Here is an 11,006-nt window from a genome sequence, read left to right as displayed (position 1 = left end):
ACAAAAAATCTTAAAATTTGTATGGAGACACAAAAGACCCCGAATAGCCAAAGCAGTCTCGAGGGAAAAAAATGGAGCTGGAAGAATCAGACTCCCTGACTTCAGACTATACTACAAAGCTACAGTAATCAAGACAATATGGTACTGGCACAAAAACAGAAATACAGATCAGTGGAACAGGATAGAAAGCCCAGAGACAAACCCAGGCACCTATGGTCAACTAATCTATGAAAAAGGAGGCAAGGATATACAATGGAGAAGACAGTCTCTTTAATAAGTGGTGCTGGGAAGGCTGGACAGCTACATGTAAAAGAATGAAATTAGAACACTCCCTAACACCATACACAAAAATAAACTCAAAATGGATTAGAAACCTAAATGTAAGACCGGACACTATAAAACTCTTAGAGGAAAACATAGGAAGAACACTCTTTGCCATAAATCACAGCAAGATCTTTTATGATCCACCTCCTAGAGTAATGGAAATAACAAAAATAAACAAATGGGACCTAATGAAACTTCAAAGCTTTTGCACAGCAAAGGAAACTACAACCAAAACGAAAAGAGAACCCTCAGAATGGGAGAAAATGTTTGCAAATGAATCAATGGACAAAGGATTAATCTCCAAAATATATAAACAGCTCATGCAGCTCAATATTAAAAAAAGAAACAACCCAATCTAAAACTGGGCAGAAGACCTAAATAGACATTTCTCCAAAGAAGACAAACAGATGGTGAAGAAGCACATGAAAAGCTGCTCAACATCACTAATTATTAGAGAAATGCAAATCAAAACTACAATGAGGTATCACCTCACACCAGTTAGAATGGGCATCAGAAAATCTACAAACAACAAATGCTGGAGAGGGTGTGGAGAAAAGGGAACCCTCTTGCACTGTTGGTGGGAATGTAAATTGATACAGCCACTATGGAGAACAGTATGGAGGTTCCTTAAAAAACTAAGAATTACCATATGATCCAGCAGTCCCACTACTGGGCATATACCCAGAGAAAACCATAATTCAAAAAAACACATGCATCCCAATGTTCATTGCAGCACTATTTACAATAGCCAGGACATGGAAGCAACCTAAATGCCCATCGACAGACGAATGGATAAAGAAGATGTGGTACATATACACAATGGAATATTAGCCATAAAAAGGAATGAAATTAGGTCATTTGTAGAGACATGGATGGATCTAGAGGCTGTCATACAGAGTGAATTAAGTCAGAAAGAGAAAAACAAATATCGTATATTAAGGCATATATGTGGAACCTAGAAAAATGGTACAGATGAACCGGTTTGCAGAGCAGAAACTAAAACACAGATGTAGAGAACAAACGTATGGACACCAAGGGGGGAAAGCGGCTGGGGGTGATGGGATGAATTGGGAGATTGGGATTGACATGTATACACTAACATGTATAAAATGGATAACTAATAAGAACCTGATGTATAAAAAATAAATAAAATTCAAAACTTCAAAATAAAAAAAGTAAGTAGGTTTTTGTATTTTTATATTCAGGATCCTGCTATTCCGGGCAAAAAGTTATCAGCCTATTTCTAGTTAACGAGCAATAGTGACATCTGGTGGTGACAGCTGGAATTTGACTCCACACAGAAATCCCCAATGTAGCCTCTGCTTCTGTACCACGGAGTCAGAACTTTGGAGTAGAGGACTGGTCATGCAGACCACGCCTCTTGCCTCACCGATGAGGAAACACTGCTCAGAGTTTCAGGAACTTGAAATTTAGGCTCTACCCCCATTAAATTTACAGCCCATCAAAACAAAGGCCAGAACAAAGCTGAATGAACAAAGTATTTTAAAGTTCTCATGTGTCAAATAGTGGAACTGCCAATTATTTATATACCTAATCCTGTTTGAAAGCTCTTCAAATTGAACGGGAAGTTGGAGAAAGGAAACCAAACATGCACCAACCATGACTTGATTGCCACTTTCTTAGTGAGTGATTTACCTGCTGTAAGTTCATGTAAGAGCCACTACTACTCATGTGTCCTGGCTTTATTCTTAGATAAAGAGAGCTTACTTTCCCCTTAGTCACTGAAATGGGGCAAAATAATTTGTTTTTAGCAAGACAAAAGTTAGGAAATTTTCTCCTAAATTCAGCAGTGATAAATAGTTCCAGAGTGGAGGCCAGCATCCAGTTGGTCCCCGCACAGGAACCCAGGAACAGGTCCCCTCTGTAGTATCCTGAGCTGCTTATAACATTGGTGTTAGGTCTTTTTCCTGTCCCCAGTGTAACTCTGAAGTGTCACACAGAGTAACTAAAAGTTTACAACGTGAGGTAGAAATGCCATCATCGTACCTTTCAGCTAGAGCCCTATGACCTAAACTCAGCTTATCTGCAGCTATACTTACTGCCTTCCCTACTGGTGCTCCTGAGATCACCCGTTCCTGTCAGGGATCTCCATCTCACACTGTCACACCCTGGGCTCAAACTCAGAAGTGTCTTTCCTTCCTCCTGTTCATTTATCACTATAAAGCCAGTCACCAAGTTCTGCCATTTTTCATAAGCAGAGTCCTTCATCACTCGGATTTGTTCTTTTCTTTTCCTTGTTGCCTAGGCCCTTCATCTCCTGTCCTGCCACCTAGCTCCAGCAGAGCCACTGATGCAAAAGCCCTGTGCTCACCACTGCCCCTGACACCTCTGCTTGGACTCTAGTCCTTTCCTGAATGTTCCCCCTTCCTGACAATTCAGTGCACTCCTTAAAGACCCAACCCAATTCTACTTTTGGTAAACTCTGAACCCTCCCAGGCCATGGTGAACTTTACCTTTTTACAATTCTTGCTATATTTGAGTTTAAAACACAATGCGTGTTCCACTATGGTAACACTTTGTACAGTGCTTTGCTGTACATAAAGTGCTTTACTACTCGTTAAAGTCCCTCACAAAAAATGAAGTATGTATTATCCTGACTTTTTCCATGTGGAAAGCTGTAATTTACTCAAGTCCACACAACTGAAAAGTGAGAGAGCTGGGACCCAAATCCAGAACTTGAGACCCCTGGTCTCATGGAAAGACTGCATGATGGAACAGAAGGCAGGTACATAAAATAATGCCTGTCCAAGAAATACTTGTTCTTCCCTTCCCTTCATTTCCACCTTCCACTGCACACACATGCACACTTACTCCCCACTGAGGTCCCAAACCCAATACTTTTTTCCAATATACCGTAGCTGCTTTATCCTCAGGTGTTTTCATATATAAAAATCCTCAGTCAGTATTTGTTTTGGTCTTTATATAAGAAGGAAGCTGAGTGGAAGCAACTAGAGATTATCATACTAAGTAAAGTCAGAAAGAGAAAGACAAATACCATATGATATCACTTATATGTGGAATCTAAGATATGACACAAATGAACCTATGAAACAGAAACAGACTCACAGAGAGAACAGACTGGTGGTTGCCAAGGAGAAGGGGTTTGAGGGAGGGATAGAGTGGGAGGTTGGGGTCAGCAGATGTAAACCTTTGTATATAGAATGGATAAACAACAAGGTCATATTGTATAGCACAGAGAACTATATGCAATATCCTATGATAAACCATAATGGAAAAGAATATTTAAAAAATGTATATATAAATGAATCACTTTTCTGTACAGCAGTAATTAACAGAACATTGTAAATCAACTATACTTCAACTAAAAAAAAAAAAAGGAAGCTGTGGAGATTCCCACGTAAGATTCCACTTACTGTGGAATAAGATAAGATTCCACTTACTGTGGAGGCAGTAAATTAAAAACTAGTAAGTACACAAGGCATTGGAGACCTAATCACCAGGGGAGAAACCAGGTATCACTGAGACAAGATGACTTTCATCCAAGTGTTTTGAAAGACGATGATGTGAACCAAGAGTGAAACTGAGAAATCTGGGGGGGAAATAGAAAATATATTACAAATCCATTATGCTTGGAGGAGAGCCACGGTAGATCTCAGCCATCAGAGAGGTCCCTTGGAACTAAGGACTAATGAATCTTGGCAGAACATTGAGTCTTCTAATAAAGTCAACATATGATGAATGACATCACCATATATACAAACACATCTTAGACAAAATTGCTCCATGGATAAAATAGGACTTGACTATAGCCAAAATGGTATTAAGTTAAAAGGCAGAGTGTGCGGGGAGCAGGGGACTCTGAGAGGCTGGCAGCCAAAAAAGAAACCCCAAATTCATGGGGAGATGAAGAGGCAGAACTGGCAGTGTGTATCCAGCACCTTTTAGCGAGAAGGAACTTGAACCTGGAGACCATGGACAATTTTTATCTATGGGTGCTTCTGACGGTGAAGTAGAATGTTTAATAAGGCTTAACCCTGGGTCAGAAATATTTCAACACAGTTGGCTTCTGTTTGCTCTGAATCGCTCACAGTATCTTTCTGATGACTCTTGGCTTCATGGGTGTCTGATTCTGGGAAAGGAGCAGCTCTGGATATGGGTGACAAATCCTCTAGTGTAAACTAGTGCCTCAGTGTTCTTGTTTACACGTTAATCACTTAATACCATGGCTGGCATAAGTCTGGTCCCAAGAGACACTCCTGGTTTAATGACCAAATTAGATGTTGGACCTGCAAAGCTGAGGTCCATTAAGAGGAGAGCCCTGAAATGGGGAGAGCCAAATGGAGCCTTGGTTTTAAGCTGCAGCAAAGCTTACTTCCATTCTGAGGCAAAACAGCTAAGTCTGTATAACGCATGACAGCTGAAGAGCATTTCAGTTTACAAAGCACTTTCGTGACCTATTTGTTATCACAGGAATAAATTTACTATTGCTATTTTAAGAAGAAAGTTGGGACTTGGGACTTGACTAATGTCAGAGAGCTAAAGCCTAGGTATTCTTACTTCTGACAGACTTTAGTCAATTCAATTTTGCTTCTCATAGTAAGAGGAGAATCACTAACTGCTTATGTTATATTTACTTATCTGTGGGAGAGAAAATATTATTTCAGTGAAGGGAAATCTATTTGGTGATCTTATCATCTAAAAAAAGATAAAGATCCCAGTTTAAAGTTGGAGCTACATTGAACTGTGGGAAGGACGTAATTTAGCGATTAGGAAAAAGAGCACTTAGACCCAAACAAATATGCTCAACTGATTTAAAAAAAATTTTTACTATAAAACATACATAGCAATTTACTATTTTAAGCATTTTTAAGTGTACAGTTCAGTGGCACTAAGTATATTTAAAATGCTATGTAGAGTCCACCCTCGGGGCCCCGCGCTTGTCTGAGCCGTGTGGATGACAGGCTCTTGGTGCTCCAGCCAGGAGTCAAGGTTGTGCCTCTGAGGTGGGAGAGCGAATTTCAGGACATTGGTCCACCAGAGACCTCCCAGCTCCACGTAATATCAAACGGCAAAAATCTCCCACAGATCTCCATCTGAATGCCAAGACCCAGCTCCACTCAACGACCAGCAAGCTACAGTGCTGGACACCCCATGCCAAACAACTAGCAAGACAGGAACACAACCCCACCCATTAACAGAGAGGCTGCCTAAAATCTTAATAAGGTCACAGACACCCCAAAACACACCAGCAGACGCGGTCCTGCCCACCAGAAAGACAAGATCCAGCCTCATCCACCAGAACACAGGCACTAGTCCCCTCCACCAGGAAGCCTACACAACCCAATGAACCAACTGTAGCCACTGGGGGAGACACCAAAAACAATGGGAACTACGAACCTGCTGCCTGCGAAAAGGAGACCCCAAACACAGTAAGATAAGCAAAATGAGAGGACAGAAAAACACATAGCAGATGAAGGAGCAAGGTAAAAACCCACCAGACCTAACAAATGAAGAGGAAATAGGCAGTCTACCTGAAAAAGAATTCAGAATAATGATAATAAAGATGATCCAAAATCTTGGAAATAGAATGGAGAAAATAAACGAAACGTTTAACAAGGACCTAGAAGAACCAGACAGCAAACAAACAATCATGAACAACACAATAAATGAAATTAAAAATTCTCTAGAAGGGATGAATAGCAGAATAACTGAGGCAGAAGAACAGATAAGTGACCTAGAAGATAAAATAGTGCAAATAACTACTGCAGAGCAGAATAAAGGAAAAAGAATGAAAAGAATTGAGGACAGTCTCAGAGACCTCTGGGACAATATTAAACGCACCAACATTCGAATTATAGGGGTCCCAGAAGAAGAGAAAAAGAAAGGGACTGAGAAAATATTTGAAGACATTATAGTTGAAAACTTCCCTAATATGGGTAAGGAAATAGTTAATCAAGTCCAGGAAGCACAGAGACTCCCGTACAGGATAAATCCAAGGAGAAACACACCAAGACACATTTAATCAAACTATCAAAAATTAAATACAAAGAAAACATATTAAAAGCAGCAAGGGAGGGCTTCCCTGGTGGCGCAGTGGCTGAGAGTCCGCCTGCCAATGCAGGGGACACGGGTTTGTGCCCCAGTCCGGGAAGATCCCACATGCCGCAGAGCGGCGGGGCCCGTGAGCCATGGCCACTGAGCCTGGGCGTCCGGAGCCTGTGCTCCACAAGGGGAAAGGCCACAACAGTGAGAGGCCCGCGTACCACACACACAAAAAAAAGCAGCAAGGGAAAAACAACAAATAACATACAAGGGAATCCCCATAAGGTTAACAGCTGATCTTTCAGCAGAAACTCTGCAAGCCATAAGGGAGAGGCAGTACATATTTAAAGTGATGAAGGAGAAAAACCTACAACCAAGATTACTCTACCCAGCAAGGATCTCATTCAGATTTGATGGAGAAATTAAAACCTTTACAGACAAGCAAAAGCTAAGAGAATTCAGCACAACCAAACCAGCTTTACAACAAATGCTAAAGGTACTTCTCTAGGCAGGAAACACAAAGAAGGGAAAGACAATAACAAGCCCAAAACAATTAAGAAAATGGTAATAGGAACATACATATCGATAATTACCTTGAATGTAAATGGATTAAATTCTCCAACCAAAAGACATAGACTGGCTGAATGGATACAAAAACAAAACCCGTATATATGCTGTCTACAAGAGACCCAGTTCAGACCTAGGGACACATACAGACTGAAAGTGAGGGGATGGAAAAGATATTCCATGCAAATGGAAATCAAAAGGAAGCTGGAGTAGCAATTGTCATATCAGACAAAATTAGACTTTAAAATAAAGACTAATACAAGAGACAAAGAAGGACACTACATAATGATCAAGGGATCAATCCAAGAAGAAGATATAACAATTGTAAATATTTATGCACCCAACATAGGAGCACATCAATATATAAGGCAAATACTAACAGCCATAAAAGGGGAAATCGACAGTAACAATCATAGTAGGGGACTTTAACACCCCACTTTCACCAATGGACAGATCATCCAAAAAGAAAATAAATAAGGAAACACAAGCTTTAAATGACACATTAAACAAGAGGGACTTAATTGATATTTATAGGACATTCCATCCAAAACAACAGAATACACTTTCTTATCAAGTGCTCATAGAACATTCTCCAGGATAGATCATATCTCGGGTCACAAGTCAAACCTTGGTAAATTTAAGAAAATTGAAATCGTATCAAGTATCTTTTCTGACCACAATGCTATGAGACTAGATATCAGTTACAGAAAAAAATCTGTAAAAAATACAAACACATGGAGGCTAAACAATACACTACTTAATAACCAAGAGATCACTGAAGAAATCAAAGAGGAAATCAAAAAATACCTAGAAACAAATGACAATGGAGACAGGATGACCCAAAACCTATGGGATGTAGCAAAAGCAGTTCTAAGAGGGAAGTTTATAGCAATACAATCCTACCTTAAGAAACTGGAAACATCTCGAATAAACAACCTAACCTTGCACCTAAAGCAATTAGAGAAAGAAGAACAAAAAAACCCCAAAGTTAGCAGAAGGAAAGAAATCATAAAGATCAGATCAGAAATAAATGAAAAAGAAATGAAGGAAACGATAGCAAAGATCAGTAAAACTAAAAGCTGGTTCTTTGAAAAGATAAACAAAGCAGGAACCACCTTACAGCAAAAAAACACATTACAAAGGGATGAACAACCCAGCAGGAACAAACTCACACCAAGGGCCCACATCACAAAGGGGATGAGGAACCCATCAGGAACCACCTCACACCAAAAGCCCACATCAGAAAGGGGATGAGGAACCCAGCAGGAACCACCTCGCATCAACGGGCCCACATCACAAATGGGACGAGGAACCAAGCAGGAACAACCTTACAGCAAAAACCCACATTACAAAGGGGATGAGGAACCCCGCAGGAATCACCTCACACCAAAATCCCATATTACAAAGGGGATGAGGAACCCAGCAGTGACCACCTCACACCAAAGGGTCCACATCACAAAGGGGATGAAGAACCCAGCAGGAACCACATCACACCAAAGGCCCACATCACAACGGGATGCGGAACCCAGCAGGAACCACATCACACCAAAAGCTCACATCACAAAGGGGATGAACAACCCAGCAGGAACAAACTCACACCAAAGGGCCCATATCACAAAGGAAATGAGGAACCCAGCAGGAACCACCTCACACCAAGGGTCCCACAACACAAAGGGGATGAGGAACCAAGCAAGAACCACCTCAAACCAAAATCCCATATCACAAAGGTCATGAGGAAACCAGGACAAACCACCTCACACAAAAGGGCCCACATCACAAGGGGATGACGAACCCAGCAGGAACCACCTCAAACCAGAAGCCCACATCAAAAAAGGGATAAGGGGCTTCCCCGGCGGCGCAGTGGTTGAGAGTCCGCCTGCCGATGCAGGGGACGTGGGTTCGTGCCCAGTTCCAGGAAGATCCCACATGCTGCGGAGCGGCTGGCCCGTGAGCCGTGGCCACTGAGTCTGCGGGTCCGGAGCCTGAGCTCCGCAAACGGAGAGGCCACAACAGTGGGAGGCCTGCGTACCACAAAAAAAAAAAAAATGGATGAGGAACCAAGCAGGAACCATCTCACACCAAAGGTCCCACATCACAAAGGGGATGAGGAACCCAGCAGGAACAACCTCACAACGAAGGGCCAACATAACAAAGGGGGTGAAGAACCCAGCAGGAACCACCTCACACCAAAGGGCCCACATCACAAAGGGGATGCGGAACCCAGCAGGAACCACTTCAAACCAAAGGGCCAACAGAAAGAGGATGAGGAACCAAACAAGAACAACCTCACACCAAAGGGCCCACATCACAAATGGGATGATTAACCAAGCAGGAACCAGCTCACACATAAGGCCCCACATAGAGGAGTTGAGGAAAATGGCAGAAGCGTAAGGCGTGGAGATCACCTTCCTCCCCACAGATACATCCGAAATACATCTACTTGTGGAACTGCTCCTACAGAACACCCACTGAACGCTGGCAGAAGACCTCAGACCTCCCAATAGGCAAGAAATTCCCCACGTACCTGGGTAGGGCAAAAGTAAAAAGGATAAACAGAGACAAAAGAATAGGGCCAGGACCTGCACCAGTGGGAGGGAGCTGTGAAGGAGGAAAGCTTTCCACACACTAGGAAGCCCCTTCGTGGGCGGAGACTGCGGGTGGCAGAGGAGAGCACAGCAACAGGGATGCGGAGGGCAAAGCGGGGAGATTCCCGCACAGAGAATCGGTGCCGACCGGCACTCACTGGCCCGAGAGGCTTGTCTGCTCACCCACCGGGGCGGCGGGGGCTGGGAGCTGAGGCTCGGGCTTCGGTCAGATCCCAGGGAGAGGACTGGCGGCGTGAACACAGCCTGAAGGGGTTAGTGCACCATGGCTACCCTGGAGGGCGTCCAGGGAAACGTCTGGAGCTGGCAAAGAGACAAGAGACGTTTTCTTACCTCTTTGTTTCCTGGTGCGCGAGGAGAGGGGATTAAGAGCGCTGCTTAAAGAAGCTCCAGAGACGGGCGCGAGCTGCGACTAAGAGCGCGGACCCCAGAGACGGGCATGAGATGCTAAGGCTGCTGCTGCTGCCGCCAACAAGAAGCCTGTGTGCGAGCCTAGGTCACTGTCCACATCGCCCCTCCTGGGAGCCTGTGCAGCCCGCCACTGCCAGGGTCCCGTGATCCAGGGACAACTTCCCCGGGAGAACGCACGGCGTGCCTCAGGCTGGTGCAACGTCACGCAGGCCTCTGCCGCCGAAGGCTCGCCCCGCACTCCGTGCCCATCCCTCACCCGGCCTGAGTGAGCCAGAGTCCCCGAAGCAGCTGCTCCGTTAACCCCATCCTGTCTGAGCGAAGAACAGACGCCCTCAGGCGACCTACACGCAGAGGCGGAACCAAACCCAAAGCTGAACCCCAGGAGCTGTGCGAACAAAGAAGAGAAACGGAAATTTCTCCCAACAGCCTCAGATGAAGCGGATTAAATCTCCACAATCAACTTGATATACCCTGCATCTGTGGAATAACTGAATAGACAATGAATCATCCCAAATTGAGGAGGTGGACTTTGAGAGCAAGATATATTATTTTTTCCCCTTTTCCTCTTTTTGTGAGTGTGTATGTGTATGCTTCTGTGAGAGATTTTGTCTGTATAGCTTTTCTTCCACCATGTGTCCTAGGGTTCTGTCTGTCCGTTTTTAAATTATTTTTGTTTTTTAAATCTTTTTCTTAATAACTATTTTTTATTTTAATAACTTTATTTTATTTTATCTTACTTTATTTTATTTTATCTTTTATCTTTCTTTCTTTCTACTTTTTCTCCCTTTTATTCTGAGCCATGTTGATGAAAGGCTCTTGGTGCTCCAGCCAGGAGTCAGTGCTGTGCCTCTGAGGTGGGAGAGACAACTTCAGGACACTGGTCCACAAGAGACCTCCCAGCTCTACGTAATATCAAACGGCAAAAATCTCCCAGAGGTCTCCATCTCAACACCAAGACCCAGCTTCACTCAACGACCAGTAAGCTACAGTGCTGGACACCCTATGCCAAACAACTAGCAAGACAGGAACACAGCCCCACCCATTAGCACAGAGGCTGCCTAAAATCGTAAAAAGGCC

The 11,006-nt window shown here is 43.4% G+C and overlaps 1 protein-coding gene across 6 annotated transcripts in view; it reads right to left on the bottom strand.

Moving 5' to 3' along the window:
• The window catches only part of ACKR2 (atypical chemokine receptor 2), a 79,293-nt gene that overhangs the window by 60,519 nt on the left and 7,768 nt on the right, over positions 1-11,006 (bottom strand). For 2 of the 6 annotated variants that reach the window (XM_060307360.1, XM_060307363.1), the window contains exon 1: positions 9,852-10,197. The exons of the other annotated variants lie outside the window; for them this stretch is intronic. The gene's annotated coding sequence lies outside the window, so the exon portion shown is untranslated. Of the gene's footprint in view, positions 1-9,851; positions 10,198-11,006 lie in introns of those variants that run through there. 6 annotated transcript variants of the gene reach the window in all.

The sequence above is a fragment of the Globicephala melas genome, chromosome 11, assembly GCF_963455315.2.
Source record: "Globicephala melas chromosome 11, mGloMel1.2, whole genome shotgun sequence".
Taxonomy (NCBI): Eukaryota; Metazoa; Chordata; class Mammalia; order Artiodactyla; family Delphinidae; genus Globicephala; species Globicephala melas.
The sequence above is the reverse complement of the archived record's forward strand: the minus strand, read 5'-3'. Positions and strand labels throughout refer to the sequence as shown.